The sequence below is a fragment of the Ischnura elegans genome, chromosome 8, assembly GCF_921293095.1.
Source record: "Ischnura elegans chromosome 8, ioIscEleg1.1, whole genome shotgun sequence".
NCBI lineage: Eukaryota > Metazoa > Arthropoda > Insecta > Odonata > Coenagrionidae > Ischnura > Ischnura elegans.
In genome coordinates, this window is record NC_060253.1 from 71,388,466 (window position 1) to 71,412,595 (window position 24,130).

Genomic DNA, 24,130 nt, shown 5'->3' on the forward strand with positions numbered 1-24,130 from the left:
AATCCAACGAAGATGAGATAATTCCCCTTGACCGAGAATTTGTGCATTGCGGGTGACTCCGTAAAGTTTTCACCGTGGCTAGTCCCGGCATACTTAAATTAGTCAAGAGCGAACATCTCTTATTACTGAAAGTTTGGCCTTCGCTCTCTGGCTGAGGCGCAGTGCGCAAGACTTGGACTGCAAGGGACATAATGTGCTCTGCATTTTGTACCATCTTGTCCGGTAACTAAAGTATTCAGCAGCAATCGAAAGATCCGGGTACGATCCCCAATGAAGGCGAATTATTTTTTTCTCTGTAGAATTTTCGCACAACATGTGAAAGTTATAAGAATGCCCTAAAGATTCTCTATGGTTTTCTAAATCAATTTCACGGTATCTTTTAAGATAAAAAATAAATTTATATCACCTTTAATAGAATTTTTATCAGGTGTTTCATCATAAGTGTAAAATCAATTCCAGTAAAAAACCCAACCGAAAACAAATTAATTTATTGCTACAGTGCTGGACTTCATTCATAATGAAATTAGAATAAAAGGTTCGTCGTTTTGATGGTTGTAGGACATATATGAATAAAATATTGGTCAACATGATGTAAGTGAAAGCGGAAATCAAGCAACCTTGAGACCTCAGAAATCTCTAAAATAGTTTTTAATGAATTTTTGCTAAAATATTCCCCCGGCAAGCCTAAAATAACTCAAAAAAAGAGCTTGATTATAGCGATAACCTGTTAACATTTACTTCCTCTCAGTAATAAATCCCTTAAGCTTTTCATTAGTACCTATTTGTATTTTCTAGGTCAGCAAATGGATGTCATTGATGCAACTCAAGTGAGATGGGTAAGAGAAGATCAATTTTTCAACTATAAATAATGTAACTATAAATAATCGCTAATTTCTGTTTTGAAAGATGTATATAAATGAATAAAATCATGCAACGGCGTAAGCATAAAATTCAATTTATAGGTACATACACCAAGAACGAAATTCACCGTTAAAAAATATTTCACTTAGAGAGGATCCGAACCCGGATCCCCCGATTCCGATTAGGTATGTTACCAGTAACATCACCGAGTTCATTTATAAGAAGCAGAACATGAATATAAATGGATTATAGAATGTTTTGCTACACATAAACTATTTAGCGCAATCAGCTTCGAAAATTTAAAATAGAAACGTGGAACACAACCACTATTTTAATAAGGACGTTATTCTTCGTTAAAACTTTCGCAGGGGGCTCGTCATTATGAATAAAAACTTTTGGGCTATGTCGCCGCGTCAATTCTTGGGTGGCCCCAACGTTTTCCGACCGATGCTGGTCGCTTTCTCAAGGGATTCTGAGAATAAGGACGTTATAAAATAAAAATCAATAAATAAATTTCTAATCCAAAAATGAAATTGAAGAAACATAATTTGAACATAATTGGTAAAAAAATGTGATCGCTATAGTTAATAAATACATGAAATTTAAATAACGTTGGTGGTGTAAATCGAAATGCTAAAAATCTCCGCAGAAAAATAAATAGCAACATCGGAAATAGGACCTAAACACTGAGTAGAGAGAATTAATAAAAGCTGCGGCAATCGTAATGGCACGAGATAGTTCCCTTTATACTATCAAGTTCAAATCTCAATCAACCTTGCACTTGGGCTAGGGAAAAGAAAATGCCATCAAAATATAATTATTGACTCGTCACAAAATCGTTAGCTACTATAAAAAAAACTCAGGAATGCAGTTTTTCTTCATTGTTGAGATAAAAATTCTGAAAGATCGATGGTTCCATTAGACGCCTTTTCGCGAACGCGTTACGCCTAAGGACTGCTCCAGCAAGTCGAGTCGGAAGCCGTCTTTTTTCCCGTCTCCTTTAGGACCCTATTCAAACGCCGATTTTAGCTAATCTCGTTAATCCTTTAAGAGTCTCCTCTCCTCCCAGTAAACGAACAATAGCTGCCCGCAGAGCAAACACGGTCGAGAGGAGGCGGACGGCATACTTGGAAAATCCTTAAAGCTAGGTCGCCAACAAGATGTTCCTCATGAAGATGATGAAAAAACATTTACCTTTTGAGTCTCTAAGGTTGGGAAGTTAGCTTTGGTAAGAATCCAAATAAGGCTACTACTATTACTCCGAAATCTTGAGTGCCTCCATCGGAAGATTTTGGAAAATCGTAAGCCACGTTCTCAGTTAAATAATGAGAGGGGGAATTCATATTGTTTGCACCACTGGTGAAACAAAAAAAAACATTTGTTTTCTTATGAAGCGACGCAAAAGACATCATCTTGAGGCTGAAACTTTTTTTGCAGGTCCGAGAAAAATATAAAAATAAGATAAAAATAGGTATTTGAAAAATAAATAATTAACGGATAGGTAGAGGAATTAGTTTTTCCCTAAAAATGAAGGATTGTTGTGAATGTAAGGCGGAAGTCAAATCACCAGTCCCACCCTGCCAACGCACCTACACTTTTGTTTAGTCATTAATTGGTGTTGTAACACCCACCTTCGATCGCGTTTTAAAGCGTCGTGCGGGGCAATATTCAGATGAAGTAATAAATAAATCAGCTACGGTCAAAATATTCCCTTGCCTTCAAAATTCAGTTACTGTCTATTAGAATATAGGAGGCCAAATGCCATCATAGTGAACCATCGAGATAACCGACAAATCTAAATTTTCATCATCATAAATACCTAAATCATTCCGCAAGCTGGCATATTTCGATGATTCTTAAGGCTAGAAGAGCCATGAGATGAAAATGAAATGAAAGATATATTACAATGCAAGAGACCCTTCTGTAAGCACCATTACAATAAATAGAAATCCCTCCTGGAATGAAAAATGGATGATTTCTACCCCACGAAGAAGAATTAACGTTGATATTATTTCGTTGAACAGCATAATGAACATTAGCCTACTAGCTATCAGGAAGGGTCTGCTTTATTCAAACAAAACGCTACCAAGGTGAGATTTGGAAGTAGCAATCGACTATTGCGTATTGGTTAATTAACTATTATGACTTCAATCACCTCCCACCTGCACCAATCAATTTTGATTTCGACCCATACATTATGACGCAATTCGCATTTTTGTAAAATATTATTTTAAGCATAGCTTCAACTTACGTTACGAACATGGCCAAAAGTGCCTGCAGAAAATAATGGATTATAAAATGTAATTTTCAGAGAAACGTCACGTGGGAAGCCTAATTTTTTAAGAGTAATCACTTTAGTGCAATTGGAAGCACATATTTTGAAATATCCACAAAATGACTTTCATTTCTTCCCCCGGTAGAGTCTCCTTAAACAGACTGATATGAACCAATATTTGATCTAAAATATCGATAAGTATGCGGGCGAATGGGAAGTCAGCTCTATGTATTGACTTTCCCTTGGCTCAATCCGACCCTATTGCTTCCCTTTGCATGAGTTCCCTTTAAATAAAGAGAAGTGCGGTTGAGGTCTGGGCAAAGCCCCACCCCCTTGAGAGTGGCCGGAATCTCTGTGGTAGGGGATTAATCACAAACCTGTGGCCTCCTTAATCCTTTATTACCTTATGTCCTGGGAATCTTGCGGCTGTGAGCAGAGATTTGCTTTATTTGAGCCTTCTATAATTTCCACTTCACTATTAAAAATGAATTACTAGCTAATTTCAGACAAAATTAATAACTTTCCTTCATAAACCCCACCACTATCAATAATATGAATCCAATCACTCACAGGAGCTTCCTTTACGTCATCTTTACGTTTACGAAGTATTTAAAATGTTCTAATTGCGGCGAAAATTCCACAGAGAAAAAAACATTATTCGCATTTAACTATATTTTAACCCAGATTCCCCGATTTTTGGTTGGGGGCTTAACTAGCTAAAGCACTCGATCGGAAATTCGTGGGATCCGGGTTCGAACCCCGATCAAGATGAATTCTTTTTTTCACTGTGGAATTTTCGTTCAATTAGTGCATTGCGGGTGACTCCGTAAATTTATTCCCGTGGCAACTGCGCGTATATTGAAATTGCTCTACCTTAGAAGTGGCAATAAACCTAAAGAAGAACCAGAAACTAACGTAGGTACACAACTTAAGATCTAAAAAAAATTATGTATTTTCCCAAGCCAAATTGGCCCTTTTCAAACTCTCATTTACCTTCGGTAGGGCCAATGTTACTCCCTACATTATCAGATAAGAGAGATGTTTTGCCGAACGGATAGATATGGGAATTCGTTTTTCCCCCGAACCATTAAGGACTCTAATAAACGGCAGTCCAAACTTCGTTAGAGCACTTCATTTTTTTTTTGCTGTAAACGGCTGGTCTCTTAACGCCCCCTGCCACACGCCTTTTAGGCGTTTTGCGGGGTATTGCATAGATGTAGATGTAGATAGTGAAAGAGGTTCAAATGGTTTAACATCTTTTTGAAAAGAGTAAAAATAATAAATTCTCAGTGTAGAAAATCCAGATTTTTTTGTTAATGGTATGATAAATAGTCAACATACTTTGTATGAACAATAGGTATTTTTTTCTTTTCGTGCATTTACTTATGTTTCGTATCTGGTTTCATTTTACTTATTTTTTCAATTAATATTGTTATTTGCCCTGAGGTATCCCGACGCATGCAATGCCTAAAAGGAATGCGTAATTTATCCTGGTTTATTTAAAATGTAAAATATGCTTATTATGTTGATTCCACGGATAAAAAAATGATATTATTGTTTACAAAACAATCTTTCAGACAAAATGGTAAAGAGCAATCAAACTATTTTTTACAAAATGGGAATTTTTTGGGAAAAAATTAATAATCAATTGCATATTCTGCTAAAATAATTTTTTGCTTGTTGTTATCGGGCGTTTTGACGCATGCAATACCATTATCATATGAGTCTTTTCATCACGTAACTGAAACCAAGCTTTCACGGATTAAATTAAAGGGGAAATGTAAGATTACCGTCAATCGTGACCACGTTACTTGTAACAGGAAAACACACGTCACCCTCCGTTCAAAAGACATGCAAACGGAAAACAGGAGAAATTAAGCAACCTGTACGCAGGCATACATTGAGGATGATGCACCAACACCCATTCATTGACGCAGCTAGACTTCCGGGTTGTCCTCCATCAATTGAGTATACTTAAAACCCAATTTCCACTAAATTATATTTTAGTAATAACAGTATCTCAGACATTACCCATTCCATATTTCAAGTTTACCGAAAATGAAATAATGGAAGACAACTTTTTGTTTTCACTGGTGAAATTTATTTCGCTCTTTGCTTACTGAATGGCTCAGAGAGGAATATCCTTCACATTGAGACGCTTAATTGGTTTACCTCATAAAAAATGTCTCAAGAGAAAGTAAGTTAAGAGGATCACAGACAGTACATCTCAAAAAATAATAATATTATGAATAAATCAATAACGCAGCATGATGCATTTAATGCTTTCATAGAAGCAAATAAATTATGTTGGGTAATATCTTTTTACTTTTTGAATTACTCAACAGAAATTTTCTTCTTCAAACAGAAATTTTCTGATGCAAAGGTTTCCACATACAACGAAAAGACTGACTCGGGGTATAAAATAGTTTTTTTAGAGAACATAAAAGATTCAAATAGCAAACTAGATCGTAGCTCTTTAACTAGTTACCTTGAGAGATGAAAAAAGAGGATCAATGCAAATCCTCTAAGGAGTACCTGAAATCTTATTAGAGCTCAAAATTTATTCCCCAAGGATTTTAAACCGTAGAAAAACTCCTTCTCGTCAACCCTAAATAGGAAAAATGTTAAAAAGGCCCTTTAAAGCGGAGTATTCAGATAAAAAATAAATAACTCGGTTTATTTTGCTATTTTTACCCATCTTCCCCTAGGCAAAGAGTTATTCCAACTACTCTACATCTCCTGGGAAGAAAAAACAAAAGAAGTACAGCACCTATTACAGCGAAGTCTTAAATTTTCAGCTTTGTACTCTTCGGTGAATATAAAGCTTATCATTTTTTGCTATTTCAATTTTTCCATTCATGCTATTGCTATCCTTTAGATGGTATTTTCTTTCAAATTTGGCACTCATACCAGAATCCTTTATCTCTTTCATGTCACTTGAGTATTCACAGATCCACAGATCCTGCCTTTTTATCTATTACGCACAGCGCCAGCTTTTTTTCCGTTCCGATAAATCTTGGTACTGGAATAGTATGATGCATGACAACAGGAAAAGTGATATTTCCATTTTTTTTATCAACATCTAGCTCCTGCACGTAAACTCAGGAATAAAATCTTCTGGGAGGATGGAAACATTTTTCCATTGAATTCCATTTCGAAACTCGATATAATTCACAGGAGGTGAAGATAACTTCAGAAATTTTGGGGATGTAAACAGTAGCTATCAAAATCATTGTTAATTAGTATGTCTGGAAAAGCTACGGTATTGATAAATTTCTTTTTTTCCTGGGGTTCCAGTTTCAGATCAAGAGATTAATAATCTCTTCCTGACAAAACATGGTGAAACTTCATAGATAACTCGAGACAAAGAATGCGTGACGAATCTTTAATTCACCGTTCTGTATCTAATTATCTTAAATACTTAAAATTAATAAGGATATATAGAATTGAATATTTTTCTAGCAGCCTGAAATAAGCCTTCACTGTCAATAAGCCTGACTACCGAGGCATTAAACTAGGCTCTTGAGCAGACCCAAACTGAGAATATTTTGTATTTGAGCAGTTAATCCTTTTTCAGGGTAAAATCATACCCTAATTAATTATCCGGAAGCAAGAAATTCCAACAGCAATATATGCGCATAAAAACACTGACTCTTCAGGGTACTTAAAAAAAACTCGAAGCCTTCCCAGGCAATTAAATTCGTATTTCGCGTACGAGGGTTTTAAGAGAGAAATAAGTAAATGGAGAGAAAATCAGGGTCGGCATAAACCAGGCAATTAGGACACATATATATGTATATATTCTGCAAATAAAAACACTTCAGTTAATATGTTCTTAACTTCCTCTCTTAAATCCGATTATGAGGTTGCATCACTCGACAAGGCCACGGGGAAACAAAATCGATGTGCTATGATATAGCTTAGTACTATGATTTGGGCTCGATTCTTTTATGGTAACTCAACCCTGGTGCTTATCACCAAATTAAAAATCCAATGATAAAAGGATCTTGGGAGATGGATATGGATTTAAAAACCTGCTGCCACGACTCCCAAATTTTCTCCCTCATTCTCAAGGAATAAAAATCAAAAAGCTGATTCCCTATTCGAGTGGCCTCACCTAGAACTAAAGTGGTATCACTAATTTATGAAATCGTTTCAGGCGTTTACTTGCGGTATTTGTTAGCATTCGAAATGAAACAGAGTAATAATAATTCACAATCAAATCCTCCTCATTTGAATATTTTCGATATAAATTTCCTTCTCCATACAGGCATCTTTATAGAAGGACAGATAGATGCAAAGAATTTCAAATATAGCGAAAAGACTGAATAGCGAAGACTGATTCTGAATATTAAAGTTTTTTTATTATTTTTTCAGAGAATATAAAAGATTATTACTTACATTACACGCATTACAAACGAGACCATTACTCTTCAACTAAGTACCTTGAGATATGTAAAGAAGAGGATCAATACCAATCCTCCAGCATGTCACATATTATTTATCCTATTTTATTTTAATTATTTAAGGTAATTCGATTAAGAGCGATGAATTAAGTAAATATTCATTATTCCTTTTTCATAATGACCCATAGCCATATAGTTATGAGTGGTGGTAAAGAGGTCAGTATCTAATGTTGTTCAATTTCTTCGAGTGACCTTTATAAAAAGGATTAACCTTCAGAGCATGTTTATTTGTGGACGAAATAAAGTTAAAATTATCTAAACACTTCCATTTCCTGTTTACTTTTATGGAACATGCATGTAATTTACACAGAGTAGGCATCCATATTGAATTTTCGTTTCCCAACCGTCTCTTTCAGCTAGTGGGCTCATTTCGATCGGATTAAAACAACATTCTAACAAGTGAATTAAGTTATATCAAACTTCAAAAACATATTTGTGACAATTCTACAGAAAAAAGAGCACGGCTTTTCTTCAAGTAACTCATGTGCTAAAAATTGTAGGATGTAGACACATGGCTGTGGTGGGTGAAATGGGTTAATTTATTTATATTTCACCAATAAATGCGTTTTTCGACTTCAAAAATGAGCAACATTAGAATTCGTAGTGCGTATTTTCACGCCATTTTGTTGTAGGGGAACCCGGGGAAGAAAAAAATGCCTCGGCACTTTTAGCATGGTATTTAGAAAATCGTTTAGCACTCAAACGGTTAAGCAACATATTTGAAATAATTTTAAACAAAAAAGTGCACAGTTTTTAATCAATATCCTCATTTCCTCGGCACTTTAGGGTGTAGCCACATGGCCACCGTAGGTGGAAATGTGTTAATTAATGCACTAAAACAGCAGGGAGACCCAGCCACCTTCAGGTAATGACGTGCGGGCGAACTGATTACGCTGTCACTCCCCGAACGCGGTAATAAGACTCGACGATTTCAACTCCCTTCGCTTCGCTCTGATGGATATCGTCGCGCCCTTGATGTGACATCACTTATGGATGGCGACCTACGTTACTGTCGTACCTCGCTGGGACAAAGAATATCGGTACGGGAAGTCATTAAACTGGGATATCTGGGGCCGTTGGGATATCAAACCTGATCCCCCGGGAATATATTCCTGGAGAAAGGTATTGTTCCACGCTGGAAGACGTAAACCGAATGTTCATGCGTGATATGGTACGTTTTTGTCACCGTCATGAAAGATGAAAGTTCCATCATCGATGCCTTGATGAGATTATATCATCATTTAAATCGTTGCCCCGATGTTTACCACTAAGTCTCGGGCTTCACGGGCGTCACGGATGTATATATATGATCTTACTCATAATAAGAAGATATACGGGGTTCATTTCGACTCACTTTCAATACACAAGCGCCATAATTTCGATGTCACGTTTCGATAAAATTTCTGCATCTGAAGGTGCCACATAAATCCAAAACAAAATGGTTATAAGTGCAAAGGGTATATAAAGGGTCTATCGTATCCCTGGCATCACTTTAAACTAATTTTAAACTAAACACGAAGAGTTTTTAGGCCGTCTTAAATAGGACATGTCATTGCCCAGGATAGCACTGAAAATATTTTTGAAATTGCGGGAATGCGAGCTAGTAATTAGAGCAGGGGCTATTTTGCCATCTCGCATCCATGCATTCTCGCATGCTTTCTAACAATTCACTGCTTTAAAAGACGCAATTTTGACTGCGCCTTTGTACACAAGTCAGATTGCGCAATTACGTGCCCCGTGTAAAACGGCCTTTTGGGAGGTTAATGATCAACATTTAAAAACTTGTATTTTGCATAATAATTACCAAGTTCCCTGAGCTAAACTGCATGGTATAATTATAATTAAAAGTTCATTCAGTATTTTTTTAGCGTTCAAAACAGAAAGTCTTTTGCTGAATAGTTTCTAGGGTTTTACACCAGTTAATGTTCTCCATGTCTCCCGACGTCTCGAGCAGCGACTTGGTTTTCATCCGCAGGGGATCTTCAGAATGCCGTATCTCAAAATTTGACACGTACATTTACACCCTATCACTTCAGTTGTAACCTAATTGGTTCCCGGGTGCTGCGCTTTCCCGCCATTTTTGTTGTAGGGGAACCCGGGGCGGAACGGGGTAAGCGATTATTAAGTGCGAAAAGAGGCGGCAAAAACCAGGGGCGCAGCCAGGAATTAAGGCAGGGGGGGGGGGGGGGAGTTTAGGTGCAACCAATACTTGGGTGTGTGGGGGTATGGAATACGCACCAGGATAAGCGGTAGGTGCGAGATTAATGAATTGCGGAATTTTAAGATAAATGATTCAAAATGGTGAGTTTTACAGCTTTCTAAGGGATATATCATTAATCCTTACACTATTGTATTAGTTATTGCAATCCAATTAAGTAAAATGGATTACACTTAAAATTTCTCTGAGCTCCCCAAACCCCCCCCCCCCTCGCTGCGCCACTGGCAAAAACTATAGCTAGTCCAGATTGGTGTTCCTTGACTTATTAGCAAAAGCAAAGCAATCTGGACTATTTTCCTATAAGTTAAGGAATAACAATCTGGACTATTTAGAGCTATAATAGATTTCAATATTGGTCTCCAAGCATTGCTGATTTAGAACCCAGTGTCTCTGCTGATGTTGTTGCGGTTGATGCGAATATGAATGGCTTCCTTAACAAAACATGGAAGTATTTTATTTAGTTATACAAATGGAAATGAGACGTACTTCGTTGCTATGCGTAAGCACACTAAATGAATACTTGAAATGAGACTCCATCATCACGTGCTTCGAAGCACCGTTACCACTGCGTTTCCGTCGCCTCTTACGATAATAATCATTGCCTCACCTCTCCCTCGTTATGTATTTTTGAGATGTTCCTCTGCATCACTCAAAATTTCAATCTATATTGGCAATGCCGACTCTTACATCATGCAATTGGTTGCCTTAATAAAGCAAACCCTTGGGCAAGCCTTAAGTATCTCTGGTCGAATGCATGTGTAGTTCCTAGACAGATTCCATACCTTTGGCGGCTCGAAGTCATTCAGAAAAAACTGTTTTAATATATTTTATTTTTAGGTCCAATTTATTATATAATTTGGTAATATTAAAGTAGATATCCATGATTAAGCAAAAACAAGTGAAAATGCGGCTTCAGCGGATCAGTAACATTGTGAGCAAACGTTTCAGACAAGGATAAATTAAAAACGCTACCGAAAAAGTGTTCAGGGGATGAAAAACACTCAGAAATTCGCAAGCTAAACCTAATATTGCACATTTGGTAGTTTTAGTATTAATAATTCTCATGCATTCCTCGACTTGATTTCAACACTTACGTTTACGGAACGTCTTCATAAGAACGGTCGCGATAACGAAATTGTCTGTTACGAATTGTCTGGTTACCAATTGTCGCTATTGCAAGATGTCCTAGTCGCAAACTGTCCGTTTTCGAGATGTCAGTTGCGAAATAGCCCTTTGCGTGTTAACACGATACCTCTGGACACCAAGGCCAGCTTTCCCAGTGAATTTTGTCGGAATTTACGGTATTTCACTGCCTCACATTCCGTAGCGACGAGCGACAGTTTTTAGAGGATCAGAGAGCGTAATAGAAAAGATATTTTTCATGAATTCTCCATGAATGGTAATATTTTATTCTACTTGGTGTTCATAGCATGCCATTTTTTTACGGATACCCTTCCTCATATCAGAAAAACATCTTGTATTCGGCTGTCACAAAAAAAATTAAATCAATGCTGACTCTGAGACTACAACTATGCTACGACACTTGTGGCGCAGCTATTAACCCATTGTTTAATTTCAGTTGAATATTTCTTTCTAATTTTTATAACACCTTTTTAACATGAATTACTTACGTTACCCAAGATACGCTTCTACAAACACTCGATATTTAAAAGTTCTCCAATTTAAAAATGTACAATGTCACAATCTTTTACCCATTCGATTATAGTCGTTTGTATAATAATTATCATCGACTCTAAAATAAAATTACTACGACAGGCAAATGGCCTTTTCTGAACAGTTGCATTCATTAAACCATCTCCTTTTCGTAAATTGTCGCTTACATTTACGAAATATTTCAACTTGTCTCGAGCTCACCTATTGAACATCAATATTGCTAATTTTGAACATAACCAATTTATCCTGTAGCATACTCCCTTCATTCGTTTCAATGTGAACTCCGCTGTTTTACCGTCCTTATACCCTCTAATTTTGTAAGAAGTTGTAAAGTCACTTCCTTCAAGTGTTACTTTACGACAGTTACAGTAAGATCGAATCGTAGCACATTTTAGTTCGGGTCTGTCCATTTCTTTTTGTCAATCAAAATTCCAGGCGCCGCATGACCACTTATAATGGCGTTCACCGATTAACCACACAATTAATATTATACACTGTAAACAAAAACTTCGCCCAGCATTCTCACTCGTAAATGGTGAAATTTCCCTTCGGAGGATGGGTCAATCAAACAGGAGTACCCGTCGCCTCGGCAAATTTCCCATGAAATCACCATCTATTATGTTCCAAAATGAAAATTGCAGCGATGAAAGACGGACGATGGTGTTGAAATCAACACATACCATATTATGCTTTTCATTCAAGCAATAAGCTAGCTTAATTTACTGCCCGGATGAAAGCATAACGGAATTTTCATCTACATTAACCAAACAATGCCCCCATGTAGCTTTTTACTCGCTCTCCATCACATCATCATTATTCAGAGAACGTGCTGTTTTGCGAAGAATTTTCGTATTTTTCGTTTTTTTTTTCTTTTTTTAAGCGTCAATATTTACGACTGGCCGTGCAAGCGACACGTGAGAGAAGTACGCCCTCGTTTTTATGCCACGCAAAACATCTCCAACTCACAGCAGTGAAAAAGGCCAATCTACGAAACAAGCAAATAGTTATCGCATAGGATCGCACATTCAACATTGCAGATAATATTTCGGAGGCAAATATTTTCATGCAACGAAATCCTATGAATGAAAAGGTGGCAGTGTCAAATAATCGATACTACACTGAGAATCCAAAAAAGGAAAATTCCATAAATCTGCTTTCGACACAGGTATTTGTACCGTTTTTTTTTCGAATGGCGAGTATTTTAGAAAACGGATTGCAAATTGTATCAATGCCGCATTTTCCAGTAAATAATTCAGTATCAGACCGCATCAATCCCTCTTGAATCTTCGTATTTTATCTGCTTTCGTACTGAACCGCTAGTTTAAAACTTATATGCAACGTCTTTAGGATTGTATAGTCAAGCAAAATTTGTACGCTGAAGGTTTACTGCCTAATTAAGTCTCAAGTTCCGCCTCCCACTCGTGCGGTTACGGGCTGAGAGTGGGACCAGAGTTTATCGAAACTTCCCCAGACATCGATGGGACACGAAGCAACCCAGCGTTTAGTGGAAACAGCTTTGTGACTACACAAGTTAGCCAGTTAAATTAAATTAAGGAGGTTTCTTGCCGCTTTCATCCCTTGATGTGAAACAATTTTCCGGCTATGAGCATTCGCATGTTTATAGAGCTGATCGAGGAAACTGATGATGTGGAAAAGGATCTGATCACAATGCTCTACGCCTTATTGCTCGTTGGTTACCAGCACAGAGGAAATAGGCTACCACCAAATAATCAAAGGTAACTAATAGATACTAGGAGCCAGTGGCGTAACTAGGAATATGGTTTTGGGGAGACGGGGGCGATCCCCCCCCCCCAGGCAACTGGGGTCCGGGAGTTATTCGCCGGTTTGAATTAAGTGACTCTTCTCACTGCCGTGATATTAATAAATGATCTTTAACCTTAATCAGATGCAGTTATTATATGTCAAAACTGGACAATAGTTTCAAATACTTTTTATTTCTCTAAGGCTTTTGGGGGATCTATCCCCCTCATTACCCCCTTAGTTACGCCACTACAAAGAGCAAACTCAAAAAGTTTCAATAATATTTATATTTATAGAAATCTTTCCTTCCTAGTATGTTTGGAATACGCAATTTTTGAAACCGCTTGGACACTGCACAAAAATATCGTGGAATTTCTCAACGTATGCTTATTAAGAATCAACTGCAATGATTTTAGCTTTTAATAATAAATCTAGCTGTATCATACTTGATCAGTTGAAACAACTTAGTTATCTGGATACTATCATTACACAGAATAATATATGGTCAATGGAAGTCATGATCCGAATTGCTTTGGCAGAACTCCAGAATGCAGAAGTTATGCCAAAGAAAAATATTTTTACCAACAAAAAATATTAATACAGGTATTCGAAATCCTTTGCAAAAATGGCCTGGGATAGGTACACTGGTGTGTAGATGTGAAAGTTGGACTTAAGGAAAATTTAATCTAAGATAGACGTAGGCTTGGTTCTGATTAAAAGCAGCGGATAAAATTCAATCATAAACATTCTTGAAGAAATAGAATTGGGAAAGAAAGGAAGAGGACATTTGAAAAAGACGTATTTGATCGAGACTATAAAGAACATAGTATACAGCGAATAAGTGGGAAAAAACGAGTGGCAAATGACAAAGGTATCGACACGGCATCAGTCTTCGGAGGAATGGGAGAAATATATTGTGCAGTATTAGCTGTCTTTTAAAGTTTGTAAATTCTTTCATGCACAGTTTACACGAAATGTTCACACACTTGAGAGCAGTCACTCGCTTTCAATGGTTGCGAAAATTGAATTTCCACTCTATCTTCGCATTTAAAGTTTTTACCTAGTTTCAATGATATTTCCCAATTTTTAGGATTAAAAAATAAAGAGGTACATAAAAAATGACACATTTTATCAACATTAATATCTCTTCTACGAAATACACGCAATATTACTCCTAAAAACATACCATAAAACACTAAACGCCTGATCTGAGGTTTTCCCGGCGTATGATGATGTTGAAGTTGCTTCGGGTTTCCCACCGGATGAGGTTCTCCATCTCTGCCGACGTTTCGATGGTCGTGTCGTCCATAGTCATCAGGGCTTGATGCCGATGACGATCATCAGGGCTTGATAGCCCTGATGACGATAGACGACACGACCATCGAAACGTTGGCAGAGATGGAGAACCTCATCCGGTGGGAAACCCGAAGCAACTTCAACACTAAACGTCTGCATGTCATTTCCTGTTGAAATCGCAGAGCTTTGCAAGAAATAATGCAGCAACTCACAATCTCCAAAATACCGAAATACGCATTTAGTTCAAAAAATCGAAGATGAAGGCAAGCAAGCAGAGCAGATATGCCTAATGGAAGCGAAGATAGATTCCCTTTTCTAGCTCGATCTCTTGACTAATGGCCTCGCGTCGCAAAGGACGGAGATATCCACGCCGGTGTCGGCTACAAAGAACACCTGCTCTCAATGGCTGGAAGTCACCACAGTGCCTGAAAGAATGATAGCACTGCGCATCGGCCCCATATACATTACTCTGAGGTCCCAAAATAATATATTCTGCTTAAGACTCCAACATTCTCCGAGAGAACTCCCAACAGCCTATGCATTTATCGTTTTCTGCCAGCCGAAGTTAAAAATTAAAAGCGGTGCCACTTCATGAGGAAAAGATATTCATCCTCAGGCTGCTTCCGCAAAAATCTCCATCCATATAAGTTATGAAATCATCACAAATATCAAATTGAAAGAGCTAACAGGAGGAAATTACTTTCACCTTATCTCCATTCCTAATTTACCTGGAAGTAGTCGCATACTTTTTAAACATTTTGGATTTGTATAAATTGAATTCATCAATCCTCTCAAAGTTGGGCTAGAGTTTAAATCAAAACTAGAAGCTTGAACGCGGTGGAAGGTCTGAATATCAGTTTTGATAACACTTCGTGCAATTTATCTTACAAAGTTACGACCTGTTTTGCCTATAAATCATTATCAAGAACATAAGCACAATTAAATAAACATAAATAAAATTTATGTTTGTGTTCTTGATAATGGCTTGATAGCCGAAACCCGTGGTACTTTGTTAAATAAATTGTGGCAGTGACGAAATCTAGTTTGGGATAGAATTTGACCCTGCACATCCATGGGCGAACCCAGTGGGGGGTAGAAGGCGGCTGCTACCTCTCCTCCCCCCCCCCCCAGAAGCAAAGGTAAATTTAGTTCAAAACGAAAGTTTTGAACAAATTTTCTTTAAATCCATAAGGATTGATATTAGTATAAAACGCGTGATTAAAATAAAAATATTTTTTGAGCAATTAATTTAAAAAACTAATACAGCGCTGTTATAATTTTCTTGAAATTTTTATTTCCTTAAACTTTTCTGTGTTCTGTGTAAAACTTGAACCACTCTAATTTTGATCCTGGGTAGGCCCTTATGCATATCGACAATGTTTGGGTGCATGCATCTCAAATTAGAAAGAACACATTTTCGAAATGATGTCCAAGTAACTGCCTCATTCAACGCACTTATCATATTTGACCCCAAAAAACATTTTGTTTATTCAAAATTACCTTCGAAGTATTTGGGGGTTATGTTTAAAAATGAGAGTGAGTTAACCAAATGTGAAAACATTTTCCGTTGTTTTGTGATAACTTGATAATCCATCCCATTAGAGATATAAACCCTACAAGGCAGCCTCAAATAGCCTCTTTTTCCAACGTAAGACTCAAATTTAGTAGAATTAAAATCTTCTCCATTAACAATCACTTTACTTTCGCGAAAAAAAGTCAGCACCAACTATTTCATAGATTTATTTGATTACTTATGCCCAACAGTAGTCGAATGAATCTATGAGGTAATTGTTCAGAGGAATTAAGTTAGTAGTGATCTTCCCCGTCACAGAAAAGGTGGTGGTAGACACAATTGAAATATTTTGGGATTGCTTTCACATTGTAATTATTGACAAACTAAAATTACTAAAACTAAAACTAAACTAAAAACTAAAACTTAAACGAAAAAATTAAGTCGTTTATTAATAATTTATCTTCTGTCTTTTGATACTAAAATACTACATAGACATCACGCGACTCTAGATTTTTAATCTCGACCAAAAACAAATAAGCTCATTATTGGTCCTATCAATCGCTAACCTGGGTTAGGAATATTCCCAAAAATCACGTTATTTCGCATCATGAAATGGGAGAAACTTGAGATAGTGGAATTCTTGGAGGTAAGTACAGGGCGAAAGGCCTACAATTTGGCTCCTTTGAAATTCCTTACATCCGCGTCATGAAACACGATAACACCCGATACTCTCCGAAGATCATCATCCAATGCGTACGGCAAAGGTCATGCTAATGGGATCATCATCCTCTTCTCACGTGTTCCTGAGCAAATAAGTCCACTCGACAAAAGAAGCACGCGGAGATGACCAAGGGTCAGTATTTGATGGAGAGGGAGTGAGGGTCTCTCAGCCGACCATTATCTATTCCCGTTGGGTAAGGGAACTTGAGCGTTTGATTGCCTCCCTTATTCCCTCACGGCCTCCATGCTACAAGATAGCTGACACATATTACTTATGTCACGCATTGATCTCGTCACTGAAGGTCATTGCATACTCTTTCGAATAAAATTTGATACCATCTTTGCCGATAAGTCTTCCCCAGATCAAATGCATTTTCGCAGAGCTCTGTGAGCACCCAGCCACAAGAAAATATTAATAAAGAAATAAATCTAATACGATTGGGAATTTTATTTATGCATACGGCTTTTTTTATTTTACTGTATCCCATTTAACGAGGCGCTAAAAAAAAGGGCATCCGATTTCTTTTACGGTAGGCAAAACCTTAATTATTAGAAGCAATGCAGGCTTTAGTCAAACTAAATAAACGATTACGAAATACCAGATTTATTTGTATCATACATATCCAAAATGCGTACTCCAAATTCATTTTGAAAAATATTAAATTACTTATCTAATTGTAGTAATGAAAATTTTCAATTTAAATTAATGTAACATAGCTTAAGGAATTCCTAACAAAACCTGAGATTATACCTATCATGATAGTCCATGAAATATAGGACGTAATATCATTTGCATGAAGCACACGACATGTTAAATCATCTTATGACGGAATAATCACATTAAGCAGGGTCCGAGCACCGAAGCAATGTCATGCCGTCCACAAAACCAAGTATTAAGCTAATAGTCACCGCCTGATTGTAAATAATTAAAGTGGTAATGGTGTCCTCATTACGCCTAAATCTTGAGTTTCAGTTATTCATTTATAAAAGCAATGCGTAAAATTATTGGCATTAGCATCCCACTTAGCCCTGTCATTCGAAAAATGCAGCCAATAAGCTCAAAAATGACTTCTGATACACAAAACAGAAAAAAAAATCTTGTTAAATAATCTACAGGCTTTTTCACATCTAAGAGAAGCTTTAGGTAGCCTCTAAGAAATATCTGCTGTGAGGCTACCATCCCTGTTAATGTATGAGGAGTTGCAGAGATATAGAAATAAAGTTTTTCTTAGCCAAAGCGACCAACTTTGCAGTTCTCTTGGCGCTGCCGAAGTAACACGTGACGGAGCTTAAAACTCGAGCTTTTTTTTAACGTGGGAACCATCTTCAAGGCAAAATTCACAATTTTTCGTGAAAAAAGTGGTTTATTCACAACAAGGAACTTAAAAATTGGCTAAAAAACATTCTCTAACCCTAAACCAACAACAAGATCGATATTACTACGCATTAGCAAGATCCCTCACCGAAATCCAGATTTCTGGAAGCGAACACATAGTGAGCAATTTCGTGAGCGACTTTCGATAAATGTGCGGTCATACATCAACCAAAATATGGGTCGACGATTTCCAAGATTCGGGGAGTATGTTTTCTTCACGATGGGATCCAATGGTATTAAAGGGATAGACAGCTGACCTGGCAGCATTTAGTAATCCTCAACTAAAGACCGTTCCGCCTACACTAATGGCTTTCCGATTGATGACCCGAAAAAAGAGAACAATTTTCTATGCCTGCGTATTGGACCCTATGATGAGCAGCATCTGCAAACGTTCTTATCGAAGATATTGATCGTCACCTCGAATCGTTTAAGGGAGCACAAGGCAAAGCAACATGATACAGACGAAAAGTACCAGACGCTGAAATAACCTTCAGAATGGAATGCAATTCCTAAGTATATCTGGCTTTCTTGTAGCAAAGAAAGTAAAGGTTTAATTAAAGTAGTTCGGGAAAGTAGTAAGCAGCAGGAAAAATGAATCGGCCGGGTTATGAGTGAGAAATCAAATGATTCCAGAAAACATTTAACTAACAACTTATAACATTAATATAGCAGTGTGGTGTATTTGCAGTTGTGTCATGTGAACGGAGGAAAATTAAATTCAATTGCCATTGGAATTGGTAATGAAGGCATATTAGACATTCCAATTATTTACTAAATAAAAGGGTCTTGGGTTCGATTGCCGGCTAATAGAAATTTTTCCCATGGAAATTAATGTGAATTAACGAATCAAAACACAAGAATATATTGTCGACAAAAACAGCTACATTTCTAAAAATAGATATCGTGAAACAAGTTAAATGTCTTTCTCATTAGGGGTTGATATAGCAAAAGTCAATCCAGTAGAGGGAAATACATGTGGAACAAAGAAGGGGATCCAAAGCAGGTGTTGAACTTCGTAAAATATTTTAATTTTGTCAGTAAGCACTCTTTCTAAGATAAAATATAAAAATCTATAGATGTACCGAAAACCCAGATCAGCTAGTATCAAAATTGGTATATCAATTGTGCAAGTCAACCACAAAGTCGTCCCTGTGGACTATACAAGCATTTCCTTGTAAATGGATGAAAACGCAAATATCAGAGTTATAAAACTCTTCCAAAACCAATGCAACTTAATTTAGAAGAGTTTAATAGCATGGGTTGAAAAAATGAAGAGTTACCTTGATCTTCGATTAGGAATTCCATCATTTTCAATGCATGGCATCATGGAGTATTTCATCTCTATAATAGCGTGCGCTATCTACACCATTCATTTTTATCCTTGAATTTCATGAAGGGGTTTTTTCATGAGAGAAAAAGACTCTTTCATCATTTAAATTCAATTGAATATTTAAGAAAAGTAATATGTACGTTAAAAGGATGTTTTGATAGCTTGGCAATCTTCTCTTATCAGCAATTTGAGGGAAGGGTAGGCGTCCCCCTCAAGCAAAGCTTGAACATTTTGGGTTTCATGACGCAATACAATTTTGTCGAAACTTCTCAAACTGCTAAGAGATAATCCCCTTAGTATGACGTCACTTGGCCCTGTAATGGATTTACGGCCTCAGATCACGTCCAGGATGGAAGCCTTCGGGATAACTGAACCTTCAAAGAGGGCAACTAACTTAAGCTCTCAAAGAGTTGAGCCCAATGGACTTCGGAGAAGCAATATCTTTCACTTCACACAACTCGTAAATGGCGTAAGGGAAAAACACATTTTACATTGCATTACAACGGAATCTGTTTTTAAATATGTGTGGTTGAATGAAGTTTTGTTGAATGCCCAATACGATGAAATCGTTGAAATTTGCTGAGTGAAGGCATAGAAAACTTTACATCAATTTCAAATACGTAGCAACGTTATAAAGTTGGAACAGTATAATGGTTAATTTGTCCGTACCGTTTTTCTTATGCTGAATACCCACGATAAGCGCAAAAATCCAGATACATTCATTTTTCGAGGTACCTACATTGAATCACTAGGTAAAAGATAAGTGGTAAGGTTGAGCTTATAAAATCTTATTGTTTAGAATAATTCGTAACTTCCTCCCTCAGTCACTAAACCAGGGATGCTGAATTATAAAAAATATTGGGGGAGAAATTTAAGTTCTTTACTGAGAGCACTTTACTATCTTTCCTGGTGAAACTTCCTTGAGGGAACTCATCCACTCCCCTCTACCTTGTATTTTCAGCAAATTTCAGTAAAATCTCATTGCTTTCAACAGCTCGTAACTTCCTCAATTATCCCCAGGTTTACCCAAAGGCCAAAAGATCGGTATTGGATGCATCAAACCTTACGGTATCATATCGAGTTTTCGGAGAATATAGAGTAGACCTTATACAGTCGCAGATTGAGGGGGAGTGGAGGTGGCGTATCCCCACCACGTAATTTCCAAAAACTGATATCGCAATGTTAAGGTGGCTCCCCTGTGAAAGTATACGGGGTGTTACAATAGGAATTTGCTATACTTCAGGAGGTTGTAAAAGAGAAAATTTTAAGCATTTTTTTTCCTATAAACATGGGTTCTTAACTCCTTAGTTTCTGAGCAATGGCTACCTAAACGTTTTTGGGTTCAGTCACGATGGAAACGGTTTTTTTTTTTGGTATCTAGCATTTTCGGCTTTTTATTAAACATCCTGGATTTTCAAGGAGATTAAATAATTCACAATGGAGGAAAGGGGCTAGCAGGTTAAGATGGTGAAAAGTGCCCTCAGATGTTTTTAAAAATAAAAAATATACACTTAAATTGCATCAAAAATCATGTGTTCCCCCAAAGTTTCAGGCCCTAACAATGGAAACTAACCCCAAAAAAAATTAAAACACGATCTTTACGTATAGGTTTAGTTTTCGCTCAAAAAATTTTGAAAAAAATCAGAATGGTAGAACGTAATAATATATACATTTTAAAATTAAGAAAAAGGTTTTACAAAAATAAAAACTGGAGATATGGTTAAAAAAACGAAAAATCGTGTTTCAACTTTTTTGGGGTGTTTCCATTGTTAGGGCCTGAAACTTTGACGGAGCACATAATTTTTGATGCACTTTCAAGTGTATATTTTTTTTATAAACATCTGGGGGCTCTTTTCACCATCTTAAACGTCTAGACCCTTTGCGATTATAATGCTCTTTTATAATCAATCTTTGACCTACATCAAACGAGAGTCTTGAGCGAGTATCAACAATACGATTGCGCAGTATCACCCATTTTGAGATCAATTACTTCAGACAATTATACAGGCACATTATAACCCTAATTATTGAATGCCCTTAAAATCTAGAGTAGTATTGAAATAAATGTCGAAAAGTCTGGATACCAAAAAAAACCATTGTAACTGCAAACTGCACCCCAAAAAATGTTTTTTCGGTTAGTTAGTAAGTTTGTTTTCTTTTGGGGGAGTGCGTCGATAGCAAATGTCATTTTGCATTACAACCGTCCTTATGTAAAACAAATTTAAAGTATTTAATGACACATTATTAAGGGTATTAATATTTAAAATAAAAAATATACATGCATCTGTTTAAATTAATTTACAGTTTGTTAAAAACGATGATTTCTTTTAAAAAGACAATTACTCGTAATAAACGCTCCAGGGAATCACCAAGGGTGTGATTGAAGGTACCGATCACTTTGTGCTTGCCTCGAGGGAATCGATATTTATCGCACTCCGTCGGGATGTGTGAACACTCAAATATAAATCGCATTCTTCACACCAAGGTGGGTTCTTCTCTTCTGTAAAGAGGTATGATTTTGTGTGGGCAGTGTGCCCTATCCTCAGGCGTGTGATTACGACTTCTTCCTTCTGTTTGCGTTGCCATAGCTTAATAACTAAGGAGTTGCGACCCCATTTTTATGGAAAAAAATGCTTGAATGTGTCTTCCCAACCACCACCTGAACTACTGCAGTTTCCTCTTGAAAACACCTGTATTATTCACCCGGTTAACCGTTTATAATCCAATCTTCTCATTCGGAAACAAATATATAAAAATTCATGAAAATTATATTTCGTATCTATGATTACTTTTATAGCTTTTCTTATGTAACTAAATTATGGAAGTATTTTTTTGAGTGAATCGCACGCCTTGTGTATACATTGGTCGTTAATTATACCCTTTCAAAGATGGTTATTTTGAGCTCCTCTATAGTGAGTATGCGGTTTACTTGATACTTATTTCTACAATCGTTCTCTAGAAACAAATACTCATTTATTCAAAAGATCAATACATATTCTATCGTTTAACTTAGTTTTTTTGGTCAAGTGTATATTTATTTTGCAAGACATATCAAAATTTTGTGACGTTCCCAAATGGGAACATGCTTGAAAACGAATTTGAAAATTTTTGTTTGGGTTTTCTTTCGCAATATCTCCTAAATACTTGTAAAATAAATAGGATGTGCAAAAAATAATAAAAATCAGTTTTGTAAGTTAGTTCGGTATTTGAATGGCTAACAAATAGTGTTAAAAAATAATTAATGAATCTCTAAAAGTTAGATGTTTACCCATATCAGTCCTCATTATATGAGGCGAATTACTATGAGAAATATTGCATGCCACCAAAGCGTCGCAAAAAGTTAGGAACCTCCTAACAACGTCCTTAATCGGCCCTTGTCTTTGTATTGCCCTTAATATGAAACGCATATGCTCATATTTACTCAGAGGCAAAATTTTCAAATTGAGTTTAACGTTTTAGGCGATACCTAGTGGAAATTGTAAATTGATATGATGTTAAAGATAAATCAGTCGTTTTCACAATTTTAATTTCTTAATCTATCTAGGTTTCATATAAGGCTTGGTTCCGCTCTAAATAAGTAGGCTGATTTTTTGAGATGTTACCTTGATAATGCCAGTGTACATTGTTGAAACCTAGGTCGGTAAGAAATAAATTCTGTGCATATAAAACACCTTTTATTTTTATGATAAAAAATTTAATGTTTGTGATACAGGTTTATATATAAAGTATGGACTCTGTACATCATGAAAGTTTCATCAAGTTTTAAGAGAGAGTTATTCGTCCTCTTGAAATGGGACACTGAAATGAGACCCCGCCAGTCCAAAGGGAAGCTGAGCCCCGATTCCACCCATATTGAACGTGTAGTGTTTCGAAGCGCGCAATCAGGCCCCGCCGCGGTAAGCTCCACGCAGAAATGGACCAGGAATCCTCGAAACGGAAATTCCTTTCCATCATCCTGTTTCCATTATCTTACCGTCCTTAATGTGGACCGGAGAACCTCGGAGACGGCGCGGGATAGGACCGGGCCCATATTTCTCTAGAACGGACGAGGGGAGTAATGACCACGCATACTTCTAACCAGAGGCCCATAAAAAAATCTCCCTCAGCTACGATGGATGGACCGCGCAGTAGAGGAATATGGTACGTAAAAAAAATATGTAAAGGGAGACAGAAAGGATGCGAAGAAACACTAACCTACATCTTTGTTCAGGATAGCCTACTAATCATCACACGGGTGCCGCAATTCGTGCTTCGTCTTAAATAAACTTCACGCAAAATATTACGTGAACAATAGCAGGTAATACATTTGGTTTCACCTCTCACCACGCTTCCGTAGCTTTATGCTCCATTTACAGCCACGGAACGACAAAAAATGTGTTCAGGAGAAAAAAATTAAACAGATTTAAAACAAAAAATGAGACCAATGACTCACGTCTATTAAAAGGTATAAATTTTCTATTAGTTCGAATATTTTCGCGGCGTTGATAAATTAAAACAAAAGTAAATAATCTCAAAACGGCATTGAGAGAAATAAATCGAATGTACAATCGAAAAAACTATTCCCGCCCTCATTGGTCCAAATTATCTAATACTAGGGTATGAATATTCTGAGTGCTAGGGTAAATTTACCAAAAAAGGCCG